The 13,785-nt window shown below is 30.9% G+C and overlaps 1 protein-coding gene across 4 annotated transcripts in view; it reads left to right on the top strand.

Moving 5' to 3' along the window:
- LOC115209755 (FMRFamide receptor-like) overlaps positions 1 to 13,785 on the top strand; it is a 624,942-nt gene that overhangs the window by 499,220 nt on the left and 111,937 nt on the right. For all 4 annotated transcript variants that reach the window (XM_036500923.1, XM_036500921.1, XM_036500920.1 and 1 more), the window contains exon 3: positions 460 to 485. The gene's annotated coding sequence lies outside the window, so the exon portion shown is untranslated. The remainder of the gene's footprint in view (positions 1 to 459; positions 486 to 13,785) is intronic.

Here is a 13,785-nt window from a genome sequence, read left to right as displayed (position 1 = left end):
ACGTTAATTGATTTACTTTCGTGGAAGATATATCTTCGAACTAGGATCTTAGAGAAATTCTGAAAATTACACATGCATGCATACATGTATTCATGCATACATACATACATACATACATACATACATACATACATACATACATACATACATACATACATACATACATACATGCATATATACATACATACATACATACTGACATACTGACATACATGCATACATATTAGTTAGAGCTCCATAGATATTATCAATATTCAGTTGACTTCCAGTTTAATGGTTGTATATACAAATGCACAAGTAACACCCAATGATGAGCGGTAAATAGCTACAAATAGTTGCCTGCATATATATGTATCTGCGTATATATATGCATGTGTGTGTCTGTATGAATGCTTGTATGTATGTTAGCATATAACTATGAACGCATTTGTTATTTATGTTTTCCTTTTTCCTTTGTAGAATTCAAGACAATCACTTACAAAATGGTAAGTTCCAATTTCTTAATTTATGGACGCTTTTTTTGTTTGGACAATATGTCTATCAGTGTATTCATATACTAGGCACATGTGTTGATAAGCATGCATTTACATACTATGCTTGTCGCAAGTATTTTCTTTAATACTGAATATGTCTACTTGTGTAATTTTCTCAGTATGTCATGAGTATTATGCATATATGATTCGTGTGCGTTTGTTCAATTCCCGTAGTATCGTCGTCATGGGAAATAACTAGAAATGTTGAAACATTTTCATTATATCAATAATTATATATATATTTTTCGTCTTTTAAAAGAAACTTTTGTTGTATAATCTACTACCTGTGATGATAAAAATATAAATATATCATCGGTATATTACAGTTGTTAGTTTCTCGTTAGCTTTCCATAGATGGTCCCCTTTGATAGGAACATTTACATCCGCCAAGCAGATGATATCTCGAGTAGTGTACAAATTTTAATTCCTGTTTAGTAGAATCTCATCTGGCTTATTTGGATAGATATTCTCTCTACATGAATGACACATGGTATTCTTTAGTTTAAAAGGTGTTATTACTTTTTTTGAGAATAGGAAGCTGAGCAATAATTTCTATAGAAAGCATTGCAGATAACTTTTGATATAACGTCATATCTAATGAGAAGTATGTTGCAAATATTGTTGGACAGCTGCAGAACATAGGGCTGATTTTCTACTCATCTAATTGTCAGAAATCAAATTCTCTGTCACAGTTTACAAGTATAGAGAAACAATTTCCTCATTAACTGATCCGTATCTCTTTTCTTTCCTTGGATAGAAAATATAAGCTTTCCAGGTGTAAAGCGTCTATAGTTGTGTTTCATGTTCTTTGTTCTTCGCGCATTTCTTTTTGCCCATAAGCACTCGCTGCTTATCCATTTAATGGTGGCAGTTCCAATTCCGTTTTATTAATATTTTCCTTGTTGCTCGTATATTTTACTATTTTCTCAGTAAAAAGAATACACTAATCTGTTCGAGCATTTACTATTTTGCGAATTTTATGGTCAGTAGGAAGAACATAAAGATTTTAATTTCATTTACATCATCGCTAATATATATATATATTTAATGCCATATTGATCGCCAAGTTTCAGTTAAAATGGCTACCACGACAACTCGTTAATAACACGGCATAACATGTGTTTACTAAAATAACTACTTATGAAAGTGTTCACCCTCGAAGAATTGCTTGTGATGGCATCTGAAAGAACAGCAGTCATTTCAAGTTCATTATTTCCGACAAGGAATTAAAAGCGCCGCTTATTAGTACAGTTGGAACGGAATTACAGGACTTTTTCTCAAATGATCCAACCGTATAGTTTCATGTTACAAAGTACGAAATATTTTTAAGCTGTTGGTTATATGCAACACGATATAAACTAAAATGTTAGAAACACCCTATTGGTCACATTCTGCCATAGCTCACTGCAAAAGATTAAATTATAAAATTATTATTATTATTATTATTATTCAAAGAAGAAAAGAAGGGTTTAGAGCAGATTAGTTCTCAGATCTACCGAGGCACATACAATATCTGTGGGAATATAGAGTTTCAGAACACCATATTTTCGGAAACGTCATCGGTAACCTCTTCCGGAAAAAGATCTGGTTACTCCCATTACTCGGGTTACATCAAAGGATTTCAGTTTGGATTTCAGTCTAATTAGCCAAGCACAGTACACACGATTTGCCTATTCAATGATTCCACTAGAACAGATTTTAGTTCTTTCCAACATTCAAATAAAGAAAAACATGACAAAACTGCCGGGATGAAGATAACCGGATACATAGCAATCATACATGTTCAAAGATGTGAATCTGTCGGAAAAGGAGTATTACAATGTATAAATGCTGGCACAACTAGACATTAAGTACTCATGCTCAAAATTACTAGCTATTCTGCTCATACAAGAAGAGCAAGACATCAACAAGTATCCGAATGTACATTCAATTATAACATCTGGAAGACACATGTGCAACGTTTTCTCTGCTATAGACAAACAGATAAGTACGAGGTTCATTAACCATTTGTCATGTAGTGCAGCGATTATTGTTCTGGGAGCAAATTCAATGTTAAGGTCTACGTATGAACAAAGATCATAAGGATAGACATTAGCGTGGGATAATGGTTTCAACATTTATTTACCATAGCTGACGTTTCCCAGTCTACCGTACAATTATTTTCCTTTTAAAGATTCAGTCCAGGGACTGAATTTCTTATAACATTTTTATTTAGCGTTCGGTGCTAAAAATTCATCATGTTTTTCGTCACATAACATTACATCATTCCGAATAATTCCGTCTATGATAACGTTTTAATAAGATATCCACACACACATCCGACGATGAACGTGATGATCTGAGAGATCACATGTGAGATGATCAAAGGTGTAATCGAAGTTGAGCAGGTTTACGTCGAAAATATATACGTACATTTCCAATTGAGATGAGGCAATGATGAGAGATAAAATTTCCAAGCTGTAAATAAAACTGTCGTGGTAGATAAGATTCGAAGAAAAGGATAAAATGTTTATAAAATCTTGTTTGGAATGTGTATTTGTGTGTCTGGCTGTTTATCTATCTATCTATCTATCTATCTATCTATCTATCTACCTATTGATCGTTCCTTTTTTTTTCTTCCTCTTCCCCTTTTTTTCCCCCTTTTTCTTCTTTTTTCATTTCTCTTTTCTTTTGTTCCTTTCCCTTTCTTTTTTGTTCTTTTATTCTTTTTATTTTTTATTCTTTTTTTTCTTCCCTTTTACGATCCCTCTTGATCGAAAACCTACGCCACCCCCTTTTTTTCATCCCCCAAAAGAAAAGCTCTACCTTGTAACTTGTCCCATCTGTGTGCAGCCCTGTGTGGCCAATAAAGAAACTTATCTATCTATCTATCTATCTATTTATCTATCTATCTATCTATCTGTCTGTCTGTCTCTGTCTGTATGTATGTATGTCTGTATATCTATCGATCTATATTTTACTACAGACATACACACGCACATACATACAAAGAGGGAGAGAGAGAGAAAGGTAGATAGATATATATCTGTGTATATATGCATATTGCTATATGCATGTGGATATTTGCATGTGTGTGTGTTTGTCTGTGCTCGAGCGTGTGCGTGTTTGTGTGTGTACGCGTATGTGCGTATTGTGTGTATTCAAATATATGGCATCAATATTAAAATTTTTTTTAATATATTAAATGTTTGAACATTTTAAAATAGTGACTCTAGAAATACACTGTGACTTATAAAGAAACCTTTGAAATAGCATGGCAGAAATATATTTCCATTATAAGTATAAAAGGATATGTTTATGAAAAATATACATTTCAACTGGGAAAATGTATATCAAGCCGTTTTCCCAGTAGAGACGAAATATGTAAAAAAAAAAAGAGAAAAAAAATCAATTATACATCAACATGATAATGTCTTGTGTTTTGTCTGCCGTTACGTTGTGAGTTCAAATTCCGTCGAGGTCGACTTTGCCTTTCATCCTTTCGGGGTCGATAAATTAAGTGCCAGTTCCACACTGGGGTCGATGTAATCGACGTAATCCGTTTGTCTGTCCTTGTTTGTACCTGCTGTGTATAGCCCCTTGCGGGCAGTAAAGAGATAGGTATTTTGTCCCTCTTTACATTCTGAGTTCAAAAGTTATTTCGTCTGCCCTTACCTTGTGGATTCAAATTCCGGCGAGGTCGATTTTGCCTTTTTTCCTTTCGGGGTCGATAAAGTATGTTCTAGTTGTGTACTGGGGTCGATCTCATCGGCTGGACCCCTCCCACAAAATTTAGGGCCTTGTGCCTAGAGTAGAAAAGAATATTCATCTCAAATGCTTGACAGATTTATTCTATTGGATACAAAAATGTTACTGGATTCCTACTAAAAATATAGTTAACAGAAATAAGAAAAACATATGTGAAAATATTTTATTAATGCTTAAAAACCATTAAATGTTAAATGATATAAATATAGAAACTCCGGTATACTAAAAAAAATAATGTCTATGAAGAAAGTAATTTTAACAAAATCATCACGGTATGTTAGTTTAATAACCTAGTTATAAGTTACTTCTCAATGAAAACATCTATTCAAGAGACTAAAATAGTAGTATCAAATATAATAACGTATTTTACTAAGTGTAAAGGTATAATCGAAGTTGAGCAGTTTTACGTCGAAAATATATACGTACATTTCCAATTGAGATGAGGAAATGATGAGAGATAAAATTTCCAAGCTGTAAATAAAACTGTCGTGGTAGATAAGATTCGAAGAAAAGGATAAAATGTTTATAAAATCTTGTTTGGAATGTGTATTTGTGTGTCTGGCTGTTTATCTATCTATCTATCTATCTATCTATCTATCTATCTATCTATCTATCTATTTATCTATCTATCTATATCTATCTATCTATCTACCTACCTATTGATAGTTCCTTTTTATTTCTTCCTCTTCCCCTTTTTTTCCCCTTTTTCTTCTTTTTTCATTTCTCTCTTCTTTTGTTCCTTTCCCTTTCTTTCTTTTCTTTTATTCTTTTTATTCTTTTTTTTCTTCCCTTTTACGATCCCTCTTGATCGAAAACCTACGCCACCCCTTTTTTTCATCCCCCAAAAGAAAAGCTCTACCTTGTAACTTGTCCCATCTGTGTGCAGCCCTGTGTGGCCAATAAAGAAACTTATCTATCTATCTATCTATCTATCTATCTATCTATCTATCTATCTATCTATCTATCTATCTGTATGTCTGTCTCTGTCTGTATGTATGTATGTCTGTATATCTATCGATCTATATTTTACTACAGACACACACACGCACATACATACAAAGAGGGAGAGAGAGAGAAAGGTAGATAGATATATATCTGTGTATATATGCATATTTCTATATGCATGTGGATATTTGCATGTGTGTGTGTTTGTCTGTGCTCGAGCGTGTGCGTGTTTGTGTGTGTACGCGTATGTGCGTATTGTGTGTATTCAAATATATGGCATCAATATTAAAATTTTTTTAAATATATTAAATGTGTGAACATTTTAAAATAGTGACTCTAGAAATACACTGTGACTTATAAAGAAACCTTTGAAATAGCATGGCAGAAATATATTTCCATTATAAGTATAAAAGGATATGTTTATGAAAAATATACATTTCAACTGGGAAAATGTATATCAAGCCGTTTTCCCAGTAGAGACGAAATATGTAAAAAAAAAAGAGAAAAAAAATCAATTATACATCAACATGATAATGTCTTGTGTTTTGTCTGCCGTTACGTTGTGAGTTCAAATTCCGTCGAGGTCGACTTTGCCTTTCATCCTTTCGGGGTCGATAAATTAAGTGCCAGTTCCACACTGGGGTCGATGTAATCGACGTAATCCGTTTGTCTGTCCTTGTTTGTCCCTTCTGTGTTTAGCCCCTTGTGGGTAGTAAAGAAATAGGTATTTCGTCTACCGTTACGTTCTGAGTTCAAATTCCGCAAAATTCGACTTTGCCTTTCATCCTTTCGGGGTCGATTAAATAAGTACCAGTTACGCACTGGGGTAGATATAATCGACTTAGTCCGTTTGTTTGTCCTTGTTTGTACCTGCTGTGTATAGCCCCTTGCGGGCAGTAAAGAGATAGGTGTTTTGTCCCTCTTTACATTCTGAGTTCAAAAGTTATTTCGTCTGCCCTTACCGTGTGGATTCAAATTCCGGCGAGGTCGATTTTGCCTTTTTTCCTTTCGGGGTCGATAAAGTATGTTCTAGTTGTGTACTGGGGTCGATCTCATCGGCTGGACCCCTCCCACAAAATTTAGGGCCTTGTGCCTAGAGTAGAAAAGAATATTCATCTCAAATGCTTGACAGATTTATTCTATTGGATACAAAAATGTTACTGGATTCCTACTAAAAATATAGTTAACAGAAATAAGAAAAATATATGTAAAAATATTTTATTAATGCTTAAAAACCATTAAATGTTAAATGATACAAATATAGAAACTCCGGTATACTAAAAAAAATAATGTCTATGAAGAAAGTAATTTTAACAAAATCATCACGGTATGTTAGTTTAATAACCTAGTTATAAGTTACTTCTCAATGAAAACATCTATTCAAGAGACTAAAATAGTAATATCAAATATAATAACGTATTTTACTAAGTGTAAAGGTATAATCGAAGTTGAGCAGTTTTACGTCGAAAATATATACGTACATTTCCAATTGAGATGAGGCAATGATGAGAGATAAAATTTCCAAGCTGTAAATAAAACTGTCGTGGTAGATAAGATTCGAAGAAAAGGATAAAATGTTTATAAAATCTTGTTTGGAATGTGTATTTGTGTGTCTGGCTGTTTATCTATCTATCTATCTATCTATCTATCTATCTATCTATCTATCTATCTATCTATCTATCTATCTATCTATCTATCTATCTATCTATCTATCTATCTACCTACCTATTGATCGTTCCTTTTTTCTTCTTCCTCTTCCCCTTTTTTTCCCCCTTTTTCTTCTTTTTTCATTTCTCTTTTCTTTTGTTCCTTTCCCTTTCTTTTTTTTTCTTTTATTCTTTTTATTTTTTATTCTTTTTTTTTTCTTCCCTTTTACGATCCCTCTTGATCGAAAACCTACTCCACCCCCTTTTTTTAATCCCCCAAAAGAAAAGCTCTACCTTGTAACTTGTCCCATCTGTGTGCAGCCCTGTGTGGCCAATAAAGAAACTTATCTATCTATCTATCTTCTATCTATCTATCCATCTATCTATCTATCTATCTATCTATCTATCTATCTATCTATCTATCTATCTATCTATCTGTATGTCTGTCTCTGTCTGTATGTATGTATGTCTGTATATCTATCGATCTATATTTTACTACAGACACACACACGCACATACATACAAAGAGGGAGAGAGAGAGAAAGGTAGATAGATATATATCTGTGTATATATGCATATTTCTATATGCATGTGGATATTTGCATGTGTGTGTGTTTGTCTGTGCTCGAGCGTGTGCGTGTTTGTGTGTGTACGCGTATGTGCGTATTGTGTGTATTCAAATATATGGCATCAATATTAAAATTTTTTTAAATATATTAAATGTATTCTATTGGATACAAAAATGTTACTGGATTCCTACTAAAAATATAGTTAACAGAAATAAGAAAAATATATGTAAAAATATTTTATTAATGCTTAAAAACCATTAAATGTTAAATGATATAAATATAGAAACTCCGGTATACTAAAAAAAATAAGGTCTATGAAGAAAGTAATTTTAACAAAATCATCACGGTATGTTAGTTTAATAACCTAGTTATAAGTTACTTCTCAATGAAAACATCTATTGAAGAGACTAAAATAGTAATATCAAATATAATAACGTATTTTACTAAGTGTACATACTTCTCATAAAAATTAGCTTTTTTTTTACGCTATCATAAATATAATGAGATAATTTTGAGAACAAATTTTTATAGAGCTGATAATTAAGATTATAAGATAGATATATTGAAAAAATATCACAAGTCAATAATTGTGAAAATAGATTGAATTATGTTTTCGGGTTTTATATATTTACATTTAGCATTTACTTACTTGGATTAACAGAATATATAACCTCAATTCACCTTTCTGCAAAATTGCCACTATAATGGCTATATACATTTTAATTTGTAATATACCCAATTACACAAATTCGTTTTTAAATAAAAATTATTCTTAATGTGAATAAAATGTAAACATCATTTATGTTGACACTTAAAGGATTAAGCAGATGTAACAATTAGTATTTCAAAAGGGAAGGTATTTTGATACCTGATTATTTTCAAATTAATTACCTAAATACATTTTAGAAAAAAAAACTACGTATTCGAATGTATAATTCGTACGAATCAAGTCAAATCGCTAACAACTATTTAGTATAAGACAATAGTTTATTTTAATAATTAAGCAGCTGCCATATTTTATTATGTGGGAATGAGTAAATATTCCAGGAGAAAATGTTGAGACGCCATTGATTTTGACAGAACGGATAGATAACGGATTGTATGAAATATTAATTGTATGAAATCATAAAATTTTAAAAATACTAACGTGATAAGTACAACATTAAATTTTGTATTCATATTAGACATTTGTAATAATGATATAAATAATTAAATTTGTATCTGTAATTAATACAAATAAAGAAATTAAGCACATGTGCACATATATATGATAACATTAATACATGTGTATTTCTGTATCCAAATGAAACCATTATACTTACGTAGCGAAATCAAAGCGAGTTATATTCAATTATATGATTAGACGCTGAAACAAATTACAATTTATAATATCAAACATTTTGTATAGTTGAAAAGAAATAAGCTAATAAAATAGATTAATTTAATTGTAGGAAATAATAAATGAATTATATTTCAAAGAAAACACGGATTAAGAATAATAGGAAGGAAACTCTACAACGAAAATGATGTCTAGAGAAAATTATTTAAAAAAAAATTCAAAAATATACGTAATACATGCAGACGTATATTTCCCTATGAATCACGATATGATATTGGAAAAAATGCTATTAATGGATATATAATTGCAAAGAGTTCAGATTATATAAAGAAATAAATACGCATTTTAAAAGGTAGACACATTTTGTACACAGCATAGATAAATGTCCTCATTAATACATTGCAAACTATATCATAACATTGCATACAAATATATCACACTGGATGGTTTTGCACACTATTTTCGCAATATGTGCAAAGAGGCTTTATACTGAAATACATCATCTATTTGAATATTTTTAACGTTATCGGTTACTCGCCTTATTACTTAACTTTACTTAACGATAGTTGGTAGCAATTTTCCTTTTTCTTTGTCAGCATGTTTACTTGGCCCTTAATATTAATCCACGTGCAGTCAAAACGTTGCTGGAATAAATAATACATTTTATATAAAAATAAAATATTTTCTATGGTATGTGTGTAAATGTTGTTTCCGTATTTTCAAATATGCTTCACTCTTTGCACGACATATCTATATTTTCTCACATAAATTATTTGCATGATGAAGTGTTTAATTTGAAGAGAAAACACTTACGTTATTTTACCATAGAAATCTATTTGTTTTACTGTTAGTAATTTCTAATTGGAAGAACATGACAACTAAAACCGACATGTTTTCCCCACCGCAGGTTAAACGTCCCTAGAGAATCATATCCCTCTATAACCGTTAGCTTCCTGTGTCATCTCATTTATCTTTATGAACTATTTTTGAGCTCCTTCTTGACGATTGTCATTCATGCTGTTTGTAGTTTTCTTGAGTTTACAACCAGCCTCACTTGTAATTATTTATGAATATGACTATACAGATTAACTTTTGTCTGTAATCCCAGAAAAGTGTTCGGGATCGTTTTGAAATATTTAAAGATTTTTTCCTACCTCTTTTGTTCTGACACATGCCTTTACATTACGCGAATTGTTGATATGAGGCATTGGTTGAAATTCATTGGTCAATGTTGAAATGAATATTTCTCACATTAAGACATTTCAGCAAGAGCAAATGTAAATAGTTCTCTCTCTTAAACTTGCCGTGCATTAGTAACTTTGTTAAATTTGAGATGTTTCAAACAAATTTCAAAATGTAAGTTAGTAATTAAAATTGCATGATACGGTCAATGACAAATATAGATAATCTCAAGTATATATTTTGAATTATTTTGAATATGAGATTGAAAGTTTGGGGTTTACATTCATGTTGTAGAAATAGTAATGCAGAAATACATATAAAGCAAACTTTAACTTTAATGTATTAATGTAGCATGTATGCTCAAAATACCTCCAAATAAAATTTTCGTTACAAAGATTGCGTATTTTTACACTTGTGTGAAATATAATTTAAATGAAGCAAATCCATTTCCAACAAAAATATTCTAAATGGTATTAATCAGTGAAATATAATTTGTATAGTTTATCATAATACGTTGAGCATAAATGTATAAGATATAAAAATAACATTTCATTATTTCATATGCTGTTAAAAGTATCTTTCATAGATCTAATCACAATAAATATTTAATTGTTGAAAAAAACATATATAGTATAAATTTAAAATCAAATGCACAATAGATTATATTTAGTACAGAAGAGACGAAAATGCAAATAAGATAAATATTTCACTGCTCCCAATATAGCGAATACCATACATTAAGTGATGTAACATCGTATTGTTCGATCATTTGTTAATAGATGCTGCAATTTCGGCACATTATCTAGATTGGCAAAAATATTGCAATTATGTAGAATTTGATAAATTGCTGAAAGTAGGAAAATTAAACCATAAAGAATTAAAGCAGACATAATTTGACTATAATTTGAAAAAGAAATTATTATTATTACTAACAAGATATTAAAAACAAAGATATTATCAACTAAGTAAGAAATGCAAATAAATTAACGAAACATTTGCACACAGCGAGACAGAAACACTCGTGTACACAAATACAGTTTGATCACTAATGCACCAAATTACTGAAGTATATATTTCTTTATATCGAAGTGTATACACATAGAGTAATTAGATGAGGAAATAAATTAAAATTCATAAGTATAAAACATTTTGAAACATATACAAAGTTAATACATCAAATAATTTAAAAGCAGGAAGCAAAAATGAATTACATACTAAAACACGTTTGAGAGAGAGATAAGAAAACCAAAACAAAACAACACACTCAAAATGAAATGGTATGAAGCAGTAACGCAACATTATAAATGCTAAGAATAAAATGAATTAAAAACAATAAATAATGATGTATATCTTACAGGCCTTCTTGCATAATTGACAATATTTGAACTAAAAAATGTGATACATGTGCGTGTGTATATATGTGCGTGTGTGTATGCGTATGTATATGCATATATGTACATATATATATATTTACATATATATGTATAAATCTATATATATCTATATCTGTATAAGTATATGTATATATATATATATATATCTGTATAAGTATATATATATATATATATATATATATATCTGTATAAGTATATATATATATATATAATATATATATATATATATATATATATATATATATATATATACATATATATATAAATGTACATGTATACACACACACACACACACACATATATATATATATATATATATATATATATATAACAAACTCACAGACACACACGTACTTCTGTACGTCTCTGTCTTTTCGATGTGTGTATATGTATATATAAATATAGAGAGTGCCATTTACATATGTTAGTAATAATACGAAATTATAAAGAAAGGTTTGTATATATTTGAAAATGAAAAAAATACACCATCGATTAATGATAATGGCAATATGTTGCGATAAATAAAAAAGAAACGGATGTGAAACAGAAATGAAAATACTTCATTATAAAGACACACTAGTGTGTAAACATACATTGATATAATTGTATTTAAATCTGTTGAGTGGATATACACACATCAAACACAAATGAAAATCTAGAAATAACTTTTACCTATCTGTATTATAGAATATTTATTTCCATTAAAATTTAATGCCATTTCAGTATATTGTAGTGAACAAGAATGAAATCAAAAGCACAAGATAAATCTGGAATAGAAGGTGAAAAAGCTATTTTACACAACTACTGATATCGTAACAAAAGAAGTTATGTGCCATGAGAATGAAAGATCAACATTATAAATCTCGCTGTATTAAAACGTAATGAAGCAGCTTTTTTTAGAAAATTGTATTGCTATATCACAATCCAGGATCGAAAATAGTTGGTAAAATTATTAAGAAGCTTTCTTTTCAATCACATAGCTCCGAGTTCTGTTCCACTGCGTGACACCTTGCGCATGTGAATTCTGCTTTAGCGACGGGCAGACTAAAGTCTTGTGAGCATATTTGGAGGACGGAAACTGAAAGAAGCCCGTCACAAACACACACACATATACATACATATATGTGTATATATGAATCCTCCTTTATTCTTTCCTTTCCTGAGCGTCCAATAACACTATACTTGTTCCATGTCCTCGCGTTGTTGTGTTTTCTCTTTGTGTTTTCATGTTTGGATTAACTTTATAGACATATATATATATGTGTGTGTGTGCGTGTGTGTGTTTCTTTGTGTATGTTTTTTGTCCCCTCACCACAGTTTGATAATCGGCGTTGGAGTATTTACATCCTCATAAAAATATCGATGGAACAAATACCAGGTGTCTAATAGAAGTACTGGGATCAATTCATCGACTAATAATTAAAGGTGGTGTTTCAGCACGAATCGGTCAAATAATTGAAGCAGGTAAAATATAAAAGAAATAACCACTGCTACCGTAGCATAAAGGAAGTTATGCGCCGAAAGGCTTAGTCATCAGCAAAATAATCTCGGCAATATTAAATCATTATGAAGCGCCCTTTATGAAATATTTCATTACTATGTCAAAATTCAGGGTCTAAGATATTTGATGAAATTATAATTAAATAATTACGTTCATTATTACACGGAATTACAAAATTAACATTTTAATTACACTTAATCACGCACATCAATTAATCGCTCGATACATTCTTCAAAATTCAATGTTGACCTTTTTTGATATACAGATGTTTCTCAACGCCATACATATTTTATCTAGTAAATGGAAAACTCGATGATAATGATAACACAGTAATATTCCCATTAATCGCTGCTACGTGCAAATGTGATTATCTTATAAAACTTTATTTAAAATTTGATAAACTATTTAATAAATTTATCATTAATTTCAATAACGATAAATGTGTATCTATATTTACATTAATATGAAATCGAATGTATGTAATTTCCATTTTTTCAGATGTTTATTGAGATTTATATATACAATTTCTCAATATAAGAGTTTCCTTGTTACAAAATTAGTACTCTATGACACTGCAATTTCTATATATTGAGCCAGTGAGAGGATGTGAATCAAACGATTTTGTTGTCGATGAAGGATGAGTAGAAGTAGAGATCCGACTGCTGAGTGGGAGGTCCGCCAGCCGCAGTATGCTGGCTAGATCGAGTTGCCGTGTCCGATGTTTATCCCACCTTTTCTAGGGGCTCCTTCTCAAAGTTTGGGCTGCGCTAATCCTAAAAAGGCCAGCCTAATCACGAGTCTAGCTGCCGAACTCCAATACCAGGGTTATTTACTGGTGGTCGACCATCTAAAATTCGCCGCAAATGTGTGGTCATGAAATAGAGGCTTCAAGCTTTTCAGACCTCTCTCAGGCGCCCGCGATACCGTCG

Source organism: Octopus sinensis, linkage group LG3 (assembly GCF_006345805.1).
Source record: "Octopus sinensis linkage group LG3, ASM634580v1, whole genome shotgun sequence".
Lineage (NCBI taxonomy): Eukaryota > Metazoa > Mollusca > Cephalopoda > Octopoda > Octopodidae > Octopus > Octopus sinensis.
This window is presented reverse-complemented; position numbering and strand designations above follow the sequence as displayed.